The sequence below is a fragment of the Staurois parvus genome, unplaced genomic scaffold (assembly GCF_062004578.1).
Source record: "Staurois parvus isolate SC_StPar_1 unplaced genomic scaffold, SC_StPar_1.0 ptg000696l, whole genome shotgun sequence".
NCBI lineage: Eukaryota > Metazoa > Chordata > Amphibia > Anura > Ranidae > Staurois > Staurois parvus.
In genome coordinates, this window is record NW_028318492.1 from 432,275 (window position 1) to 456,099 (window position 23,825).

The following is a 23,825-nucleotide window of genomic DNA, read 5'->3' on the forward strand; positions in this document are numbered from 1 at the left end:
CGCCGGGGCAATCTTTTGTTTATTTCATCAAAAGGAGAGTATAACAGAATCAATACATACAGTAAGTAATTCATCATCAAAGTATGGCTTTTACAATTATTATAATGCAACATCTAACATCTTTTTTTATATTTTTTTTTTGCACTTATAAATTCATTGTTTCATTCATAAAACTTGATGGATATTTTTCTGCTGAAGACGTAAAGATTTTAGAATGGATTAATGAATCCATGGGGTCAAATCACTAAGAGTTAAATAACGACTGAAAAAATGTGGTAAAATAATGCACGTGGTAAATATTTAGCAAATGTGCAATTCACTAAGAATTTTGCAGTAAATAACTTTTGCAGTAAAATATTTTTATTGCGGTAATTACCACATATTTTTATGCGGTAATTTATTGCACAACAGCTTGTTGTTAAGGAAGCCAGCCGCCGCGTCCTTAACAGCAGATAACTCATCAGCTGTCAGCGGTCCTCTCACAATTCTAGGGGATTTTGGGTCTGGTATGGATTTGGGGAGGACCCCACATCATTTTGTTTTTTTTATTTTGGTGTGGGATTCCCCTTAATAGCCATACCACACCCCTAAGGCCTGATATGGATTGTGGGGGGAAGCCCACGCTGCATCTGAAAAAATGCCACATGTGATACCACCAGCAAAACCCTGGTGATAAATATTGCATCGTTTTTTACTTTCTGTTCTGTCTGTGAATTGGACTTAACAGCTTACCGCATTTTTTTTTTTGCAATATTTACCGACGCATTCTTAATTGTGCGTTAAATACCGCAGAATTATTATTTTTTTCATGTGAATTGGACATTTTGTTACCCCATGCAATAATTTATGCAAATGAGTGATATGACCGTGTTATGGCATGCGGTAACCTTTAGTGAATTGACTCCCATATTCCTATAATTTGGAACTTATTTTTTAAGTTCAGTTTGTTCACCTACACTATTGTATGTGGGTCAATTTGAAAACAGACATCTTTATTCTCAAATGTGTTGTTATTATTATTGTGAGGGGTGAGGATATTATTTAAACATTTCCTACGGGTGTGGGGAATAGAAAAAAATCAGGAACCACTGACCTATAGAGAAAAATAAATAAAAATAGTAAATAACAGGACCATTCTTTGTTTTCAGTTGACTTTCCCAGGTACAATGGGCCCCTATGCATCAGTACAGTTTGTTCCAGTGACATGTTCATACTGGGGAATTAAAATGTTCTGCTTTATTGGGAGAAAACTATTCAATTTAGTTGCTGAAAACATAATGGCTCTTTATCATGAAAAACACGAGACCTTAGCATATCTGACAATAAACCACATATTTCCATTTTCTAGGGAAAAAAATCGCATTAAATACACAATCATAAAACAGCACTTCATTTTCAAGAATTTCACATGAGGGGGGCAAATAACTTCAGACAGAACAACACAAACCATTTGGATCCACTTTGTAAGGTTTTGGCTTTTGTGTACAGATGGCGTTCTTAGTGGATTTATCTATATTTTTCTAAAAATCAATCTGTACAACATGTATCATGATAATTAAGATCAATGTAATTGCAATCCACAGAGGAGCTGTTTAGCAAAGGAAGACAGACAGCACAATGCTTTTTACACACACGGTGACATTTATTTCAGCTATTTGGTGCACATTGTACATGCATACATTTATTTAAATCTAAAGGTACCATCACATGTGGTTAACAAGGCAATAAACCTATCCTAAAATTAACCAATGACAAAAGGCAGGAATATTGCATTTAAGATGAACACTGTACATTTGGCACATTATCCAAAGTAGTGAAAATATAAGATTACATTTGACTACATAAAAAAAAAATTAATTCCCCTCACATTATTGTGAAAAATCATTAATGCTTTTTTGTACACAACTATTACATCATTTTGCTTTCCTGTATGTGAAGTTTGTACAAGGGAACTTTCTATACCCTCTCTTACAGTTCTCTGGTAACAAATTATCTTTATTTAGCAAAGATGTTGAAATTCATTTCCTTATAACACTACTGCCATCTAGTGTTCGCTCAGTGCCAGGTCTGGCTGTAAGAAACAGATGCTGAAACTAGCTCTGTCATAAAATATGAATATGTACATGGAAAAATTATAAGTTTCCATTTTTACTTTAACATCAGTTTCTTTTTCTAGTTTTTGTCAAGTAAAGCAATACAAAGTACAAACCTCTTTTTCATCATTTATTTAAAATACACAGCTGAAAAGCAATGAGGACGTGGCTATGAAAAGAGACACAGCACAGCTGCTCAAGACCAAGAAGGTAAGTTTATAAACCTATAGAGTCACACAGTTCAGCGTAGGTCCAAGCAGGAAATCCAGTGATCTCAGATTAGATAAAAGCTCAGCAAAGTCTCTTCTAATGCAACACTTCATAAAAGCAATGCCTGACAGCTTGACAACAATTTTAAAAATGTAACAGAAAGCACAAACTTGGCTGTTCACTTTGTAAATTGAACATTGTTTTAATAAAGTGAACCTGTATTCTTCTTAAATACTCAATCATGTACAAGAAAAATCTAAAAATGTATATATTTATCGCTTGACTAGATATTCAAAGTAAATGCAGCTTCATCATATTGACTAGCATTCACTTTGTAAAGTCAAAATACATTTAGTAAAGTGAACATCCACTTTGTTAAGTGACTAGCCTTTACTCCTTTAGTAAATCAACTACTTTGCTATTCCAAAACTTGGTGTGAATCCGTACAATGTAGTGTGCTTTGCTAGAAGGCATTTATATTTTTGACAATGCGTTTGAAGCTGAGTGCAAAATCCATATTTTAATCTGTGCCATTAGAGTTACCTATAACTTAAAATGGCATGTGAGTGGAGATCACTGGGGAAAAAATGCATTATCTAGTATAGAAGTAAGATGGCATGGCAATAATGAAAAAGCAAATAAGTATAACTAATGATGCCAACAGTCTAAAACCGTACAAGTAAGCTAAGGCCATGAGAAGCGCAATCCAATGTCTTTAAGAGGGATGCAAAGAGCAGCTTTGGGATGTAGCAGAGAAGAATTTATTTGTTGGAGAATGATGTGATTCTGAGAGGATTAAATATATTCTGTGGGAAAAAAATTCAGAGAGAATGCTAAGCTTAAAAGCTTATTGCATCTAGGGATGGACAGATAAATGGTGCCCAAGGGGTTAGTAGGTAGGGTAGTAGGACATGACAATAAGAGATACAGAGGGGATTTGTTATGGACATGAAGCTGGTAAAAGAACTGCATGATAATATTGTATTATAATAATATATATAATATAATAATAGTGTATCTGTTTAAATAGGCCTAGATGGGAATTACAGTTTTTAGAGATTTTTTTTGGGGGGGGAGTGCTTGTAGAAATACTGAAGAGGTATATCAAACTAGAATAGTAGTAAAGGATTGGTAGAAGTGAGCAGCGTAGCAGTGGAAAGGATGGCATATAGGAAGGCGAGTGGGATAAGGTAGAACAGGTCCACCGACATGTAACAAGAATGGTCAAAGGTATTGTCAAAGGAATGGTCAATTTTAAAAATGTAACAGAAAGCACAAACGTGGCTGTTCACTTTGTAAATTGAACATTGTTTAAATAAAGTGAACCTGTATTCTTCTTAAATACTTAAATACTCAATCATGTACAAGCTGATCCCATTATTTATTATGAGGATGATGAAACCAGTCTAAAATATGGGAAAATATAGACTGCTTTGTGATACAGTTCACAAAGCTGTTACTTCTTGCTGACTCAATGCCAGCCTCCTAATGTGCATGTGTGAGATGGCAGACTGATGTGAGACTGGTCCTGTGCGATGTGATCCTAGGAGGCTGTGCGCAGGAATGGGCCGGTGAGGAGGGGGCAGAGTGAGTCTGAGCCTGATGTCAGCCTCACCTAGAAACCCCCAGCGCCCCCCCCCCCCCCCCCTCATCTAAAAGAAAAATCCAAATGTTTAACGGAGAGGGAGAGTTAGAAAGAGGATATGGCAACATTTTGAGTGAAGGTCTACTTTTAGTTGCGGTAAATGAAAAAAAAGTGAGTCTGATGTCACCCAGAGAAAGGTAAAATCAGTTCTTATCAAAATTTGTGCAAGAGGAGAGGACTTTATATGTCCTTCCTCACTGTAGCTAACCTGAATAATTAACATTTTAGAAAAAATTTAGCTGTTTAAAGCAACTTCAGAAAGCTAGTGTACATTCTGGCAGGACATGATATGCTCATTTCACAGGTTTATTCTAAAGTAGAATTGTGGCCAGGCTGTGAACATTCAAATATTTACATATTCCTAACAAACACTAAATAAACTTAACCTCCCTGGCTGTATGATTATGTCAGGAATTTTGTACCAAAAGCAGTACATTTTTTTGCATGGAAATATGTATTTTTTTTATTGTAGGCCTGTAATTTAGGAATAACTCACTGAAATCTGTCCGAACAAGAGTCTAGTAAACATTCCAGATATGATAATACTTAAAACACGAAATCATAAATTATAATTTAATAAATACTCATAAAAAATAATAATATAATAATAAATGTAATTCAATAATAAAATCAAACCAAAAACACTGAAATTTGAAATATAGCGCCAAGTTCGCACATCACTGAGCAAAGTCGCAAAATCGTTTTCAGTGTCTGATGACGAATTTCCCCCATGAATCATTATCACTCAATTCTGCAAGTAGTTCTGATTCACTATCGCTGTTCTCTAGCCGGTCTAAAACCGATTTTGACCTAAAGGGACACTTTTTGGACGCCATGGACTTTTCTAAGTTTCCAGGCAGAAAGAACAGTCAAAATGCAGGCAGGGCACAGGACAAAGTACTAGGGACAAAATGTATGTGAAATGCTTTGATACAGGAATGTTTTGCTATGAAATAATCATTTTTACAAAAATATCATTTTTTTGAAATTTTCAAATTTGCCGCCGGTTCCGGCGCCTGTACGTCCCAACATCACGGGGACCGGAACACGGAAGCCAGATGCCGGCATCGGCTGGAGGAGATGGCCGGAGACGCTGAAGGGGATGCATCGCGGGAGCGAAGGACAAGGTAAGTGCTGTAGGGAATCCCTGTGCAACGCCGCATGGTAAGCCCGAGTGTAGCTCGGGGTTACCGCTTTTGGTACTGAAACTTTACCCCGAGCTACACTCGGGAATACCGCCAGGGAGGTTAAGCAAAAAAAAAACAACCTCACGCTGACCTTTGCAAATGATGGTACTCTGGAGTAATTCATCTTCAAAGTTTATAGAGAAAACATTTCAGATTTACTTTCACTTTCTTTGTGTAGCTCAGTTCTCCCCTGCCAGTAGTGTGTTTGCAGCCTACCAGCCTTCTAAAATTCACCACACCCCTTACAATTTGACTGTATAGTCTCCTTTAGATCTACCAATGACTAAAGGGCAAATACTGATTGATTGGATACTTATTGATTTGATAATTTAGGTTTACCATCATCCTGGTATCATTTTTATCAACCGTTGATCGGCTTTCATGTAAAAGCAATCCTAGTGGCTAATTAGCTGCAGGATTGCTTTTACAAGCAGTGGGAGATGATGCCCCCCTCCCCCGTTGCCTTCCTCGGCCTTCTCGGGCAGTCCCGTGCCATCGGGGGAACCTGAGAATGCAGCCGGTGTTTCTGCCAGCTGACTATAGAGCTGATTGGAGACCAAAATTGTGCCATCATCTCTATAGTCTAAGAATTCGGAAGTTACAAGCATTTCATCACTTCAGTTTTGCAGGATATAAGCAGCGCCATTTGTAAATTGGGAAAGCATCTGATCACACTGATTTTGGTTTGATTAGATAATGTAAGGGCAGAGGAGATATCCAGAGTCTGATAGACCCCAGATTTCTCAAAAAGGAATATATGACAATGCCCATTGAAGTTATAGGGAATATTTGCATTCCCTGTGATAACATTAAAAGTGATCAAAAGTGATCAAAAAAAAAATGAAAGGTACAGTGTAAAAATAATTTAAAAAATCAAAATAACTAAAAAAAAAAAAAGTCTTGACCCTGTGTCGGTACGTAAACAGCGGTTGCATCATACATGTGAGGTATCGCCGTGAACGTCAGATCAAGGGCAGTCATTTTAACACTAGACATCCTATGTAAATCTAAAGTAGCTTTTAAAGGCTTTTAAAGCGTTGCCTATAGATAATAAAAATATATGCAGTTTGTCGCCATTGCATGGGGCATGTGCAGTTTTAAAGCATGCCATGTTTAGTGTCTATTTACTCGGCATACCATTATCTTTTATAGTTTGCTAAATAATTGGCCAATATATTGTGTTTTTATGCATTAAAAGTAAAAAAAGTGTATTTTTTTTAAAATTTGCTTTTGAAAAATCGCAGCGCGAGTACTATGTGCCATAAAAAATTGTAGTACCCACCATTTTATTCACTAGGGTGTCTGCTTTAAAAAAATGTATAATATTTGGGGGTTTAAATTTATCAAAAAATACAGATTTTTTTCATGTGAACAAAAAGTGTCAAAAGGCTTGATCTTCAGGTGGTTAGAAGAGTGAGTGATGTGTGGCATAAACTTCTAATGCTGGGCATAAAATGCCCCCACCCCCCAAAATGACCCCTTTTTGGAAAGTAGACCCCGCAAACTATTTGCTGAGAAGCATGTTGAATCAATAGAAGAATTAATTTTTTTACAAGTTTTTGGAAAATGACAAAAAAATATTTTTTTTTTTACACAAAATTGTCACTTATATGATTTACTGCTCACACATGCCATGGTTATATGTGGAATTACTCCCCAAAATACATTCTGCTACTTCTCCCGAGTATGGGGGTACCACATGTGAGAGACGTTTTGGCAGTCTAGCCAAGTACAGGACCCCAAAATCCAATAAGCACCTTCAAGCTTTTAAAGGGCTTTATTTCCTCATTACACTTCCAGACTACCTATCACAGTTTTGGAGGCCCTGAAATGCCAGGATAGCACCCACCCCCCCCCCCCCCCCAAATGAACCCTTTTTGAAAAGTAGACACCCCAAGGAATTTGATAAGAAGCATGGTGAGTATTTTGCAGATCTCATTTGTTGCCACAAGTTTTTGGAAAATGAAGAAATAAAACTAAAACATACTTTTTCTATTTTTTTTTTATATTTCAAAACCTTGTGAGAAAAAATGAGATCTGCAAAATACTCACCATGTCTCTTTTTACATTCCTTGGGGTGTCTACTTTCCAGAAAGGGTCATTTGGGGGGATTTGGTGCTATCCTGGCATGTCAGGGCCTTCGAAACTGTGATAGGTTGTGAGGAAGTGTAATGAGGAAGTTACGTACCTTCAGGCTTTCAAAGTGATCATTGGATTTCAGGCTCCTGTATGTGGCTAGGCTCCCAAAAAGTCTCACACATGTGGTATCCCCATACTCAGTAGAAGTAGCAGAATGTATTTTGGGGTATAATTCCACATATACCCATGGCTTGTGCGAGAAATAAATAATTTAAATGACAACTTTGTGTTAAAAAAAAAAATGTTTTTGTCATTTTCCAGAAACTTGTGGGAAAAAAATAAATCTTCCATGGACTCAATATTCCTCTCAGCAGATAGCTTAGGGTGTCTACTTTCCGAAAAGGGGTCATTTGAGGGTATTTGTACTATCCTGGTATTTTAGGATCTCAAGAAATGTGATGGGCAGTCAGAAAGTAAAACCTGTGTAAATTCCATTATCTATACCATAGTTTGTAGACACTATAACTTTCCCACAAAGCAATAAATATACACTTACTGGAATTTTTTTAACCAAAAACATGTAGCAGAATACATTTTGGCCTAAATTTATGATGAAATTTTAGTTTTTTGGGATATTTTTTATGATCGAAATGAGAAAATATTGTTGTTCAAAAAATTTTTTTTTTCTTCAAAATATTTTTCTGGTTATAGCGCCAAAAATAAAAAGCGCACAGGTGATCAAATGCCACCAAAAGAAAGCTCTATTTGTGTGAAAAAAAGGACATAAATTTCATGTATGTACCGTATTGCATGACCGCGCAATTGTCCAATAAACTAGCGCAGCGCTGTACAGCAAACAAATGGCGTGAATTGCAGTATCTATACCATAGTTTGTAGACGCTATAACTTTCGCACAATGCAATCAATATACACTTATTGGGATTTCTGTTACCAAAAACATGTAGCAGAATACATTTTGGCCTAAATTTATAACTAACTTTGAGTTTATTATATATTTTTTATAGCTGAAAGTAAAATCTTCAAAATGTTTGGTCTTTTTTTGTTTATGAATAACATTTTATTAAATTTTCCACATGTATATACTTACATGACATTTTAAAAAGAAATAAAGATAAAGAAAAACAAAGGGATCATCGATGCTAGTAACATGGGTAGAAAAATAACAGTATGCAATGACAATAGGGCAACATTGGAAGGATGATCAAGTCCGCACAAGTCAAGCAGGTTGACCAGAGGTGTAAACATCCCACGGGTTCCACACAGCTTCAAATGAGATTATAGAATCGGCATGTGAAGCGGTTAGATATTCCATTTTTCTGATATCTGCAATAATCTTAAATAATGTCAACATTGAGGGAGGTGTAGGGGAGAGCCAGCTCATTGGAATGCTTCTCCTGGCCGCCGTCAAAATATGCACAGAGAGTCTCCTCGATGGTCTAGAGAGACCTGGAAAGGGCAGGCCCAATGGTCTTTTTTTGTTTATAGCGTGAAAAATAAAAAGCGCACAGGTGATCAATTACCACCAAAAGAAAGCTTTATTTGTGTGAAAAAAAGGATGTAAATTTTGTTTGGGTGTAGCATTGCATGACCGCGCAATTATCAGTTGAATTAGTGCCGCGCCGAGTAGCAACAAGAGGCCTGGTCAGGAAGGGGGGTAAATCCTCAGGAGGGCAAGTAGTTAAGCATGTGTATGTGTAAACAAGCATTTTTCTTTTAGCCAATTAAAAGCAGTAAGGGGAAGAAACCAATTCTTACAGGCTCAAAAATGTTCAAAATACACCCAAAAAAGTGCTTTTGTTAAAATTGAGTTATATCTGAGCACCACTAAGTGGAACAGCTGTTGGTTTCACCAGACTGACCACATACTCTTTCTGAGTGGGAGTGTCTGGTTCATTATTAATTAGCTGATGTACTTTCTGTGTTCTAATGAGGAAAGCTGCAGTTTCTGCATTCATTTAGAAGTGATTAACCCTTGGTGAGTATCTCTCCAACATTTAAATTTCTATTGTGGATGATACCTAAAATCTGATTTGTATCTTGGAATAGATGCCCCCCTACCCCTATCTAAAAGAAAAATCCAAATGTGTAACAGGGAGAGGGAGACATTCAAATGTGTAACAGGCTATAATATTTACATACTCCTAACAAACAGTAGATAAACTTAAAAAAAAAACTCGGGGAGCATCTCACCAATATTTAGATTTCTATTGTGAATGATGCCTAAAATCTGACTTGTTTCTTAGAACAGATCCCCCCACCCCCATCTAAATTAGCTGATGCACTTTCTGTGTTCTAATGAGGAACGCTGCAGTGTCTGCATCCCTTTAGAAGTGATTACCCCTAGGGAGTATCTCACCAACATTTAAACTTCTATTGTGGAGTATGCCTAAAATCTGGCTTGTATCTTAGAATAGACTTCGGGGGGGGGGGCATGGCTTGGCATGTGATCCACATGGCAGCACACTGAGAGAAGTCCGGGGAGCAGATCGATCCAGAGCCACTCAGCGGGCACACAGAGGGCGATCATGGGCAAGATCATAAAGCCCACACCACACACTCATCTGCACCCCTCCAATTCGGCATCTTCCGCTCACCAAACCCCAGAACGTTTTTAAAATAGAGGGACACAGAGGAACGGCACTTCAGGAGTCAAGATGGCACCTATACACCACGAGGAAGATCACAGTGAAGAGTCCCTGCCAGCATCCGAGGACATGGTAAGAGAGAGCAATCACTCTGGCCTACCCCTCACTTATTCAGAGATGACACAGATAGCTGAAGATCTTAAAAGATCGTTCACATCAGCTTTACCGATCTGAGAGAAGACCTTCTTATCCTCTCTAACCAAATGACGATACTTAAGAGAGCTGGCACACAGAGAGACAGAGTGATTTCTAAGTTATAAAAAGTATCTGAGACCCATGCCACACAGTTGATTACAGTGAATCGCCATCTTGAGGATTTAGATAACAGAGGGAGATGGAACAACATAAGGGTGAGAGGCGTTCCTGAAATGGTGACTGCTGAGCAAATTAAATCAGCTTTAAAATCAATTTTTACCAACCTGCTAGAAAGGCCCACCAACACTGCTATTGATTTTGTTAGAGCGCATAGAGGAGCAGAAAATTCCCCCCCAAGGAACATTATCTGATGTGTCACTAGCTTTCCATTAAAAGAAGAGATTCTCAGGAAGGCCAGACAGAATGACTGCATAACTTTCAACGTGGATGATATATCCCTTTTCCAGGAGTTGTCCCCAATCACTGTGTCCTCTGCTGACCATCTTAAAAGAAAATGGTATATCTTACAGATGGCGGTTCCCCTTTGCCTTACAGGCAATCCAAAATGACAAACACTACATGCTAAGACTGCCTAGCATAACCGAGTTTTTGGCATGACCTACAAATTCCGTTCGTAGAATTACCATAATGGAACGAAGAATTCAAACTTCCTCCAGCTACACCAACCAATCCATCTACGCCACCACAAACTCCAAAAACAGACACCAACAACAGAGTGGGCCAGGCTCAAGTTTCTCATCGTCAAGATCTAAGCAGCTTAGAGTCAGAAAGGATCTGGATGATACCTGACTTTATTTGGTTGATTCATAATTTACCACCTTCATCTTTAGATTTATATCACGTTTCAACCATAGACAATCCATGATGAAGAGGAAAAAGTCACGTCAATGCCTCAAAGGCAGTAGTCTCCGAGGAACATATTTGTATATTCATTTCTTTACGTTAATGGCCACTTTTGCTGTTATCTCCCCTATTTGATGCCACCTGTCTGGATTACAGACAGGGCTCCTTACCTTGTTAGAAATGAGACACTTCCATTGTTACACTCTTGCCTTACTGTTTTATCGTCTTACTTTTTGAGCATTCAGAAATTATATATGCATATTATGTAGGATAAGTTGTTAAGGATTTAAATTTGATGTATAAGACGTATGTACATAGCTTCCAGATTTTCAAAGTTAATAGGGTAAAATCTACCCCCATGGTACTAAGATCTCAGCTCATACGCGAGCTTGAGAAAGTCAAACCATCAATAGTGTTGCTACAAGAAACTCATTTCAAAACTAGATAGATCCCTAAATTATCAAGTAGATACTTTACAAAAGTATATCATTCATCTAGTGACCTGGCTAAGGGGGTCACTATACTGATAAGCAAAGAAGCGAATATACAGATAAAGAAACATTTAATAGATCCCGAACTAAGATATATATTCCTAAAGGGTTCCTGGGCAGGAAAACCAATCACTTTGGCTAACGTTTACTTCCCCAACTCAGCACACATTTCCTTCTGTCAGAAGATTGTTGATGAGCTCAAATGTTTTGCTGCTAGCTGCGTGATTCTGGGAGGTGATTTCAACATACCCCTTAACCCCCTTCTTGACACATCCACAGGGAAAACCTGTATTGCTTATAAGATTTTCAAAAAGGTCAGGCTCCTCTTAAGGTCTTTATTACTGATAGATACATTGAGGACTTTAAACTCCATGGGAAGGGACTATACTTGATATTCCCCGCCACTCAAAATGTACGCAAGGATATATTACTTTTTCATATCACAAAGGGATCTCCCTAACCTCTCTGCAGCAAAAATTTGGCTGCAATCTATATCAGATCACACCCCAATCTTGCTTAATGTGACGCTTTCAAAACAGATGGACAAAACCTATAACTGGAGACTTAGCCCAGCTCTGCTCACTAACTTAGAAATCCTGCATGACATAAGCAGTATTTTGCTCAACACGGTAAAGGACAACCCTCAGATTACCGTATGGGAAGCGCATAAATGCGTTGTTCACTGAGAGTTCATTAGGTGGGGCGCTAAACGAAAAAAAGAACGAGATAGTAAGATTGAGGGAATCTCCAAGGTTATAGCAGACCTTGAATCTCAACACAAATTATCTCTGACCTCGGCCTTGACTGATAAACTACAGTATTTTCTGGCGTATAAGACTACTTTTTATACTTAAAAATATACCCTAAAAATTGGGGGTCGTCTTATACGCGGGGTATAAAATGTGAACCTTGAGTTTGTTTGGGTCAGGCTGGCTGGATGTGTGGTAATACTGTACATACAGTATACCATGCTGAGCCAAGCTGGCTCAAAACAAATGTCCCTATGACAGATTAATCTGTCAGCCCGCTGGATGTGCGATATATACAGTATACTGCACTGAGCCAAGCAGTTTCAAAACGTACCGGTACGTCCCTACTGTAATCAGCCCGCTGGATGCGTGTATGTACGGTAGCTGAGGCTACATACAGTATACACTGGGCCAATCACGGCGAGTGATGTATTCTACTAATGAATACAAAGCCTGCTCGGATTGGCTGAGTCAGAGAGGTGGGCTGATGATGTCACAACCTCAGCCAATCTGAACAGGCTTTGTATTCATTAGAATACATCGCTCGCCGTGATTGGCCCAGCATATACTGTATGTAGCCTCAGCTACTGTACATACACACATCCAGCGGTCTGATTACCGTAGGGACGTACCGGTACGTTTTGAAACAGCTTGTCTCACCGCGGTATACTGTATGTACATTACTGCACATCCAGCGGGCTGACAGATTAATCTGTCATAGGGACATTTGTTTTGAGCCAGCTTGGCTCAGTGCGGTATACTGTATGTACATTACTGCACATCCAGCGGGCTGTATATATACTGTATACTGTATGTAGCCAAAGCTACTGTATTAACGCACATCCAGCGGTAAACATCTGATTTGGAGTTTGATCCATGTGATGACTGTCTTACAAATGTATCACAAGATGTCATTCATGAACTTATTATGAACATGAGGATTTTGAAGGATTTTTAGTAACGGTAAGTCATAACCATTATCAATTAAAAAATCTGATGTTTTTAAATGGTGTTGCCTCTTAAGGGGGGTAGTCTTATACGGCGAGTATAGCCCAAAACCTATGTTTTATACACCCAGTCGCCTTATACGCCGGAAAATACGGTATATATATATATTTCTTTATTTACTTATTTTACCCTAGGAAGGACTGGACCTAATTAATAAAAATATATGTACATTACATGTATATTTTATTTATCTATCTAGTATATTTTATATACAGTATATATGTATATATATATTCAGTTGTATCTGACCCTGACTCGTAAGCGACTTTTTCCATGAATTATTTTACAGGGTAGGTTGCCAGGTCTTTCCCCAACCCCTACCATGCAGGAGATCCCGCATGGCCAGGGATGAAACTAGGACAATTTAGAGAGGAGCCAATTAACCTACCAGCATATCTTTGGAGTGTGGAAGGAAACCGGAGTACCCGGTGGAAACCCACGTGAACACAGAGAGAACATGCAAACACCATGCAGGAGGTGCCATGGTTGGGAATCGAATCCATGACCCAATTACTGCAAGGCAGAAGTGCTAACGACTAACCCCCTGTGCCGCCCGCATATATATATATATATATATATATATATATGATTTTTTATTTACTCCCTAGTTTTGGCTAGTGTAGGGACATGGACCTTATTGCCTGTTTTCCCCTGTTGAAAGCGTCATACATTAAACATGTTAAACATACAGCCCCATTCACTCAAATGGTTTGGATTAGGTGGCAGTATTGCCCATCAAACACGACTGTACTGTATAGTTTCTCCCATGGCCATAAAACATCACAGCCACGGTTAAGGGGAGTGGTGAAACCTGTCCTCGGCTGCAAGTGTGAACAAGCCCTTACCCTGCTTCATCAGCTCTTCAGGAACCACCTTTTAGGTTGACTGTACACTATACAACCTGATTGTACAATCTCCTTGTGGCCAGAGCTGACATTTCCTGCACGGTAAAACATCACGTTACTGCACAGGAAGTGTCACATGTGGCTGGTGGTGCCTTATGCTTTTTAAGAGTAGATCTCTGTTTATTTTTGCTTTTTACTTTATTGGAATATTCCATGTGACATTTTATTCAGGTCTATGTATTGCAGCTCAGATGCTGTCTGTGGAAACACAGGGAAACACAGGGAGAAATGGAGGTGCGGATGAGCTGTGGTGTGGGATGGAAAACGCAGACATGTTGCAGATTTCGGCACCATAGCACACCCAAATGCTCCTCCATGTGTGAACAGGGCACACAGTAAACAGTTGTGGTCCCTTGCAGTGATCGGTGGTTTTCTACTTCAGATCCACACTGATGTAATAGAAGGACAAACCCAATCGATGCAATCAATCTTTGTACAATAAGGCAGCCCCACGCACTGCATAGAAGATTGTAGATGTAAAGGAGATTGTACAATGCATAGTCTGTGGTCAGCCTTTTGGTGGCCATATACCCTCACCGGCCACTTTATTAGGTACACCTTACTAGTACCGGTTTGGATCCCCTTTTGCCTTCAGAACTGCCTTGATTCTTCATGGCATAGAATCAACAAGGTGATGGAACCATTCCTCAGAGATTTTGGTCCATATTGACATGATAGCACCATGCAGTTGCTGCAGATTTGTTGGCTGCACATTATGCGAATCTCTCATTCCACCACATCCCAAAGATGCTCTATTGGATTGAGATCCAGAGATTGTGGAGGCCATTGGAGTAAAGTGAACTCACTGTCATGTTCAAGAAACCAGTTTGAGATGATCTGAGCTTTGTGACATGGTGCATTATCCTGCTGGAAGTAGCCATCAGAAGATGGAGTCATAAAGGGATGGACATGGTCAGCAACGATACTCAGGTAGACCATGGCACTGTAATTGGCTAAGATAGAGAGTCAGGCAGCTGATGTCACAATCTTCACCTCAGCCAATCAGAAGAAGCCTTGTATTCATAAAAATACAAGGTTTCCTGTGAATGACTGAACAGCACTCAGCCCTACTCAGTTTTGTTCCTGAAATGGGATAGAAAGTTTCTGTACTGATGCCGGAGCACAGCACTGTTTACTGTATATAAGGGAACCTGCATATATTTATACACTCACTGGCCACTTTATTAGGTACACCTTGCTAATACCGGGTTGGACCTCCTTTTGCCTTCAGAACTGCCTTAATTCTTCATGGCATAGATTCAACAAGGTGTTGGAAACATTCCTCAGAGATTTTGGTTTATATTGATAGCATCACGCACTTGCTGCAGATTTGTCAGCTCCACATCCATGATGTGAATCTCCCGTTCCACCACATCCAAATGGTGCTCTATTGGATTGAGATCTGGTGACTCTGAAGGCTATTGGAGTACTGTGAACTCATTGTCATGTTCAAGAAACCAGTCTGAGATGATTTGAGCTTGAACATGGTGCATTATCCTGCCGGTAGCACCCAGAAACAATACTCAGGTAGGCCGTGGTGTTCTAACTAGAGATGAGCGAATCGAACATGACGAAGTGGAATTCGTTCTGAAGATTTGGAAAAATTCTATTCGCGACGAATCCGAAAATTAGCAAACTTCGGATGCACGAATCGAATTTTCCCAAAAATGGCGGCGACGGAGAAAATGGACAGAGAAGATGGGGCGGGGATCTCTGGGAAGGCGCGCAGACAAGGCGCGCTGACCCATAATGCATTCATGACATGTGATCGCATTAGCCAATCAGCAGCCAGCCAGCACTGTGTAATGGTGGAGCTATAAAACGCGGCCATCTTAGAATTCTCCATTAGCCTCCGGTCATTCAAGAGAGACAGACCTGTGTGTATTAAGGGACAGAGTTAGGGCCACAGAGACTTTAGGGCCACAGAATCGTTACTCAGGGACACAGAATCGTTACTCAGGGACACAGAATCGTTACTCAGGGACACAGAATCGTTACTTAGGGCCACAGCTATCAAAGAATCGAAAATTTAAAGTGACATACACCCTTTTTTTTTTTGGTGGCTGTCGTGCACAGTTGGTGCTGCAGTTTGCCGATTGTGCAAAATAAACTGACTTTCTGCTTCACAACCACTATTGTACGTTCAAAGAGTTAGATCCATTTACACGCCGGCTGGCGGTAATATTTTTTGGGTGATTAGTGCATTCCAGTGACATAAACGTATAGTTTCCAGCCAACGGCAAGCTGCAATTGACCGATTGTGCTAAATAAACTGACTTTCTGCTTCACAACCACTATTGTACGTTCAAAGAGTTAGATCCATTTACACGCCGGGTGGCGGTAATATTTTTTGGGTGATTAGTGCATTCCAGTGACATAAACGTACAGTTTCCAGCCAACGGCAAGCTGCAATTGACCGATTGTGCTAAATAAACTGACTTTCTGCTTCACAACCACTATTGTACGTTCAAAGAGTTAAATCCATTTACACGCCGGCTGGCGGTAATATTTTTTGGGTGATTAGTGCATTCCAGTGACAGAAACGTACAGTTTCCAGCCAACGGCAAGCTGCAATTGACCGATTGTGTACAATAAACTGACTTTCTGCTTCACAACCACTATTGTATGTTCAAAGAGTTAGATCCATTTACACGCCGGGTGGCGGTAATATTTTTTGGGTGATTAGTGCATTCCAGTGACCTAAACGTACAGTTTCCAGCCAACGGCAAGCTGCAATTGACCGATTGTGTACAATAAACTGACTTTCTGCTTCACAACCACTATTGTACGTTCAAAGAGTTAAATCCATTTACACGCCGGCTGGCGGTAATATTTTTTGGGTGATTAGTGCATTCCAGTGACAGAAACGTACAGTTTCCAGCCAACGGCAAGCTGCAATTGACCGATTGTGCTAAATAAACTGACTTTCTGCTTCACAACCACTATTGTACGTTCAAAGAGTTAAATCCATTTACACGCCGGCTGGCGGTAATATTTTTTGGGTGATTAGTGCATTCCAGTGACATAAACGTACAGTTTACAGCCAACGGCAAGCTGCAATTGACCGATTGTGCTAAATAAACTGACTTTCTGCTTCACAACCACTATTGTACGTTCAAAGAGTTAAATCCATTTACACGCCGGCTGGCGGTAATCATTTTTGGGTGATTAGTGCATTCCAGTGACATAAACGTACAGTTTACAGCCAACGGCAAGCTGCAATTGACTGATTGTGTACAATAAACTGACTTTCTGCTTCACAACCACTATTGCACGTTCAAAGAGTTAGATCCATTTACACGCCGGGTGGTGGTAATATTTTTTGGGTGATTAGTGCATTCCAGTGACATAAACGTACAGTTTCCAGCCAACGGCAAGCTGCAATTGACCGATTGTGCTAAATAAACTGACTTTCTGCTTCACAACCACTATTGTACGTTCAAAGAGTTAAATCCATATACACGCCGGGTGGCGGTAATATTTTTTGGGTGATTAGTGCATTCCAGTGACATAAACGTACAGTTTCCAGCCAACGGCAAGCTGCAATTGACCGATTGTGCTAAATAAACTGACTTTCTGCTTCACAACCACTATTGTACGTTCAAAGAGTTAGATCCATTTACACGCCGGCTGGCGGTAATATTTTTTGGGTGATTAGTGCATTCCAGTGACATAAACGTACAGTTTCCAGCCAACGGCAAGCTGCAATTGACCGATTGTGCTAAATAAACTGACTTTCTGCTTCACAACCACTATTGTACGTTCAAAGAGTTAAATCCATTTACACGCCGGCTGGCGGTAATATTTTTTGGGTGATTAGTGCATTCCAGTGACATAAACGTACAGTTTCCAGCCAACGGCAAGCTGCAATTGACCGATTGTGCTAAATAAACTGACTTTCTGCTTCACAACCACTATTGTACGTTCAAAGAGTTAAATACATTTACACGCCGGCTGGCGGTAATATTTTTTGGGTGATTAGTGCATTCCAGTGACATAAACGTACAGTTTCCAGCCAACGGCAAGCTGCAATTGACCGATTGTGCTAAATAAACTGACTTTCTGCTTCACAACCACTATTGTACGTTCAAAGAGTTAAATCCATTTACACGCCGGCTGGCGGTAATATTTTTTGGGTGATTAGTGCATTCCAGTGACATAAACGTACAGTTTCCAGCCAACGGCAAGCTGCAATTGACCGATTGTGTACAATAAACTGACTTTCTGCTTCACAACCACTATTGTACGTTCAAAGAGTTAAATCCATTTACACGCCGGCTGGCGGTAATATTTTTTGGGTGATTAGTGCATTCCAGTGACCTAAACGTACAGTTTCCAGCCAACGGCAAGCTGCAATTGACCGATTGTGTACAATAAACTGACTTTCTGCTTCACAACCACTATTGTACGTTCAAAGAGTTAAATCCATATACACGCCGGGTGGCGGTAATATTTTTTGGGTGATTAGTGCATTCCAGTGACATAAACGTACAGTTTCCAGCCAACGGCAAGCTGCAATTGACCGATTGTGCTAAATAAACTGACTTTCTGCTTCACAACCACTATTGTACGTTCAAAGAGTTAAATCCGGTTTTATTTTTGGGGTGCTTATTGAATTAAAGAGTATGTCAGACAACACGCAGAGGAGTGGCAGAGGAGGCAATGTTTCAGGAGCGAGCAGACGTGGCAGCAGAGGAAGGGGTCGAGGCAGCACTAGTCGCAGCCAGAGGCCAGTGCTCCCGGTGTCATCCAGCGGTCGTGTCTCCACCGACAACCCTGCCGTCATCGATTGGTTGACTCGGTCGTCTTCCTCTTCCCAGGTCACCTCTGACACCTACAGCCAACGGTCGGTGGGTACGTCAGACACAACCGTTAGTTGGCATGGCCCGGGAGCAAGCCCACTGAAATCACGTGTCCTCGACCTGCCCCTGTCCTTTGGTGTTCCCTCACCAAGTGAAGTATCGCATGCTGTGGGCTCAGCCCCACTGTACAGTGAGGAAGAGCTAACAGAGGGCGGTCAGGAACGGGGGGAGACATCCGCCTCTTCAGCAGCCAGGCGAAGAAGTACTGGCGAGGAGAGTGGCTCGGTAGCCGGTCTAGAGACAGGTCTGTCTCCTGACCCACACGCAGCCGAGGGGGCTAGTAGTGACGCGGAGACCCTAATTGATGATGATGAGGCTGATCGCACTTGGCAGCCTCGTCGTCATCAGGCTATTGCTTCCGCATCATCAGGAGAAGAGGGTGCCAGCTTGCCAGCGAGCAAAACAGTCGGTGGGTTGCTCAGGAGGCAGCAGGGTCGCAGCAGTGTCAGTGGAGGCAAACGGCCACGGAGTAGAGCACCAGCTCCACTGCAGCCTACCACCACAGCCAGTAGTGGTGCCGGTGTGCACGGCGGAAGTAGCAGTCAGCCAGTGAGGAGTAGCGGGGGCAAAGTTTCCTACTCGGCGGTGTGGCAATTTTTCGTCAAGCCGCCCGAGGAAGTAAACGTAGCCGTATGTCGACTATGTGGCCAGAAAGTCAAGCGTGGCCAGGGGGCCAATGTTGGGACTACAGAGTTGCGTCAGCATATGCAGCGTCGCCATTCGGTGGCCTGGGAAAACCGTGATAAAGATACAGCGGTTCTGCCTGCCCCAGCCCCCGCTCCATCACCCGCTCCGTTACTTGCTCCGTCACCCGGCGTCAATCGCCCTCTATCAGCCAGTCAAGGCTCCAACACCTCTGCTGAGGGGAGTTGTCGCTCGTTGGCATCTTCCGCTCGTTCAGATGCTCCTTCTCCTGCTACTCCTCTTCACGGATTCCGTCAGCAGTCTTTCTTGGAATCCGTTTCCAAGAGGCAACAGTTTGCGAGCACGCACCCGGCGTTGCAGAAGCTGAACGTCCTCCTGTCCAAGTTGCTGGTGCTGCAGTCCCTCCCTTTCCAAGTGGTGGACTCAGCACCTTTCCGAGAAATGATGGCTTGTGCCGAGCCGCGGTGGAGAGTGCCAAGCCGGCATTTCTTCGCCAAAAAGGCAGTGCCAGCCCTGCATTCACATGTAGAAGAGATGGTGGGCCAGTCTTTGAGCATGTCGGTCTCTGCCAAAGTGCATGGCAGCGCCGACGTGTGGAGCTGTAACTACGGTCAGGGACAGTACATGTCATTTACGGCCCACTGGGTGAACGTGGTGCCGGCACAGCCGCACCAGCAACTTGGACAGGTCACGCCGCTTTTGCCTCCACGTTTGCACGTCCTTGGTCCAGCAAAGATGTCCGCCTCTACCACCTCTTCTTCCGTCGTGTCCTCAGCCGCCACCCCCGTGCCAAGTCCCATTACCCGACCGGCATATCACATGTGCAGGGCGCAACGGTGTCACGCTGTGCTGCACCTGGTATGCCTTGGCGAACGTAGTCACACAGGGGAGGAACTTCTGAGTGTAATGAACAGAGAAATCGACAGATGGCTGTCTCCGCGCAAACCGAAAATCGGAACCATGTTGACCGACAACGGAAAGAACATGGTGTCTGCTCTGCGTCAAGGAAGGTTGTGCCATGCGCCATGCATGGCTCACGTGTTCAATCTGGTTGTCAAGCGGTTCCTAAAATCCACCATCCCACTGCAAGACATCCTTAAAATGTCACGTAAACTTTGCATGCATTTCAGCCATTCCTACACCGCAAAGCACACCCTCCTTGAGCTGCAGCGGCAGAACGGAATTCCACAGCATCGCCTGATCTGCGACGTTGCAACAAGGTGGAATTCAACCCTACATATGTTAGACCACCTTTACGAACAGCGAAAGGCCATCACCGATTTCCTGATGTTACAAGCGGATAAAGGTACTCCCCTGTGTAACTTAGATGTCAGCCATTGGCAGCTCATGCGTGACTCCTGCCGCTTGCTCAGGCCCTTTGAGGAGGCCACGCTATTCGTGAGTCGGCAGGACTATGGGATGAACGACGTCATTCCTCTGTTGCACGTCCTGGAACAAATGCTGTTAACAATGGCTGGTCAGGGTGCGGTAGACGTGGCGCACAGATCTCAACGCCACATGACCCCTGTGGGGGCAGGACAGGAAGAAGAGGGGGAGGTAGAGGAGGACATTGGTGCTCAGGAATTATTGAGTGAAATGGATGGTTTTTCCACTCAGCGGACAGGAGTGGAGGAGCAGGAGCATCTGGTAGATGAGGAGGAGGAGACAGAGGACCCAGACGCACCGTGGCAGTATGCTGTGGAGATGGAGGCAGGGAGTCCCTCGCATTCCTTGGCACAAATGGCCCATAGCATGCTCGGTTGCTTGCGTAGCGACAGCCGAATAATAACCATCAGACAGAGGGATGACTTTTGGCTGTCCACCTTGTTGGACCCTCGCTACCATTCAAAAATGGTGGCCTTTTTCACACCTGCTGAGAGGGAGGCCAAAATAAAGTACTATAAAAACACTGCTGCTGGGGGGACTTTTTAACCTAGGCCTGTGTATGGCCTTCAATTGAAGCTGCTTCCGCTCCGCCACTCTGCCATTGGACTCTTGATAGTCGTCTCCCCACGCTGCTGCTGGGGGGACTTTTTAACCTAGGCCTGTGTATGGCCTTCAATTGAAGCTGCTTCTGCTCCGCCACTCTGCCATTGGACTCTTGATAGTCGACTCCCCACACTGCTGCTGGGGGGACTTTTTAACATAGGCCTCTGTATGGCCTTCAATTTAAGCTGCTTACGCTTCGCCACTCTGCCATGGGCCCCTGTACCGCCTCCTCTTGCTGCTGCCAGGTCCAGAGTGTGTCATGGGTCCCTGTACGGCCTCCCATTGCTGCTGACTTCATCGCCAGACTCTGCCATGTGCCACTTACAGGTCTCCTTACACTGTTGGTGGGTTCCATTTTGTGATAGGGTGCTGTATGGCCTTCCATTGCTGCTGCCTCCACCGCCACCCTGCGCCATGTGCCTCTGTCGTCTGCTCACGCTGCTGACGGCTTCCGCTTTTTAACCGAGGCCTGTGTTTGGCTTCCGAATACTGCTGCATCCACCGCCACCCTGCACCATGTGTCTCTGTCGTCTGCTCACGCTGCTGACGGCTTCCGCTTTTTAACCTAGGCCTGTGTATGGCTTCAGAATAATGCTGCCTACACCGCCACCCTGCGCCATGTGCCTCTGTCGTCTGCTCACGCTGCTGCCAGGTCCATACTGATTCATGGCCCCCTGTACCGGCTCCTCATGAACGTGGTTCAGCGGGTTTGCATCACTTAACGGCAAATCGTTGACAAACGCTGGGATGTTCAGTGTTGTGCGCATTAAGCCAGACACCAAAGGGCAGCACAGACCTGTTATTACTCGCTCAAGCATGGCTGAACAAAACCAGTCTCTACCACAAATTGGACCCAGACCTGCCCAGGGTCTCGTAAGTAGATTGCACGGAGGAGTAGAGTTCGTTATTGGAATTAACTGTGAGGGACTTTTAAACCTAGGCCTGTATATGGCCTTCAATTGAAGCTGCTTCTGCTCCGCCACTCTGCCATTGGACTCTTGATAGTCGTCTCCCCACGCTGCTGCTGGGGGGACTTTTTAACATAGGCCTCTGTATGGCCTTCAATTTTAGCTGCTTACGCTCCGCCACTCTGCCATGGGCCCCTGTACCGCCTCCTCATGCTGCTGCCAGGCCCGTAATCTGTCATGGGCCCCTGTACCGCCTCCTCATGCTGCTGCCAGGTCCAGAGTGTGTCATGGGTCCCTGTACGGCCTCCCATTGCTGCTGTCTCCATCGCCACACTCTGCCATGTGCCACTTTCAGGTCTCCTCACACTGCTGGTGGGTTCCATTTTGTCATAGGGTGCTGTATGGCCTCCTATTGCTGCTGCCTCCACCGCCACACTGTGGCTCCACACTCTGGTTTTGGCCCCGTGACTGCCCAAATGAGTGAAGTGTGTGGTGATTCTAAGATCGACGGCACTCATCTGCATGTCATACTGACTGACAGTATTATTTCTCTTCCCCAGCAGACTCCAAGGGCATTTAAATTAAAGGTACAGTGTTCTGCACTAATATAAAGGCTCTCTGAAGCCTAGAAACACCCTTTTTATAAGTTAAATTCGCAGCGAATATATTCGGCTCGAAGCGAATTTATTCGGCGAATTCGGCGAATCAGCCGAACCGAATTTTTGAATAATTCGCTCATCTCTAGTTCTAACAATGCTCAATTGGTACTAAGGGGCCCAAAGTGTGCCAAGAAAATATCCCTCACACCATTACACCACCACCACCAGCCGGAACTGTTGATACAAGGCAGGATGAATCCATGCTTTCATTTTGTATACTCCAAATTCTGACCCTACCATCTGAATGTCACAGCTGAAATCAAGACCAGGCAATGTTTCTTCAATCTTCTATTGTCCAATTTTGGTGAGCCTGTGTAAATTGTAGCCTCCATACTGTTCTCAGGGCACCCGATGGGACCAGATGTGGTCTTCTACTACTGTAGTCTATCTGCTTCAAGGTTGTGAGTTCAGAGATGATATTCTGCATACCTTGGTTGTAACAAGTGGTTATTTGAGTTACTTGAGTTACTGTTGCCTTTACTGTTCCTTTATTAGACAAAGACTTGGTTGAGTCCATAACTAATCGGTTTTTGTTTGGTTTGCTATTATACTGTAAAGTGCTGTGTAAACTGTTGGCACTATATAAATCTTGTATAAAAATAATAATAATAATAATTTCCCATATGGAAGAAAAATATATTTGAAATAGATTTTTAAATATATTATTTCCAAATATATTTACATATATTTGAAATGCTACAATTTTGGCCATATTCAGTATATTTCAATA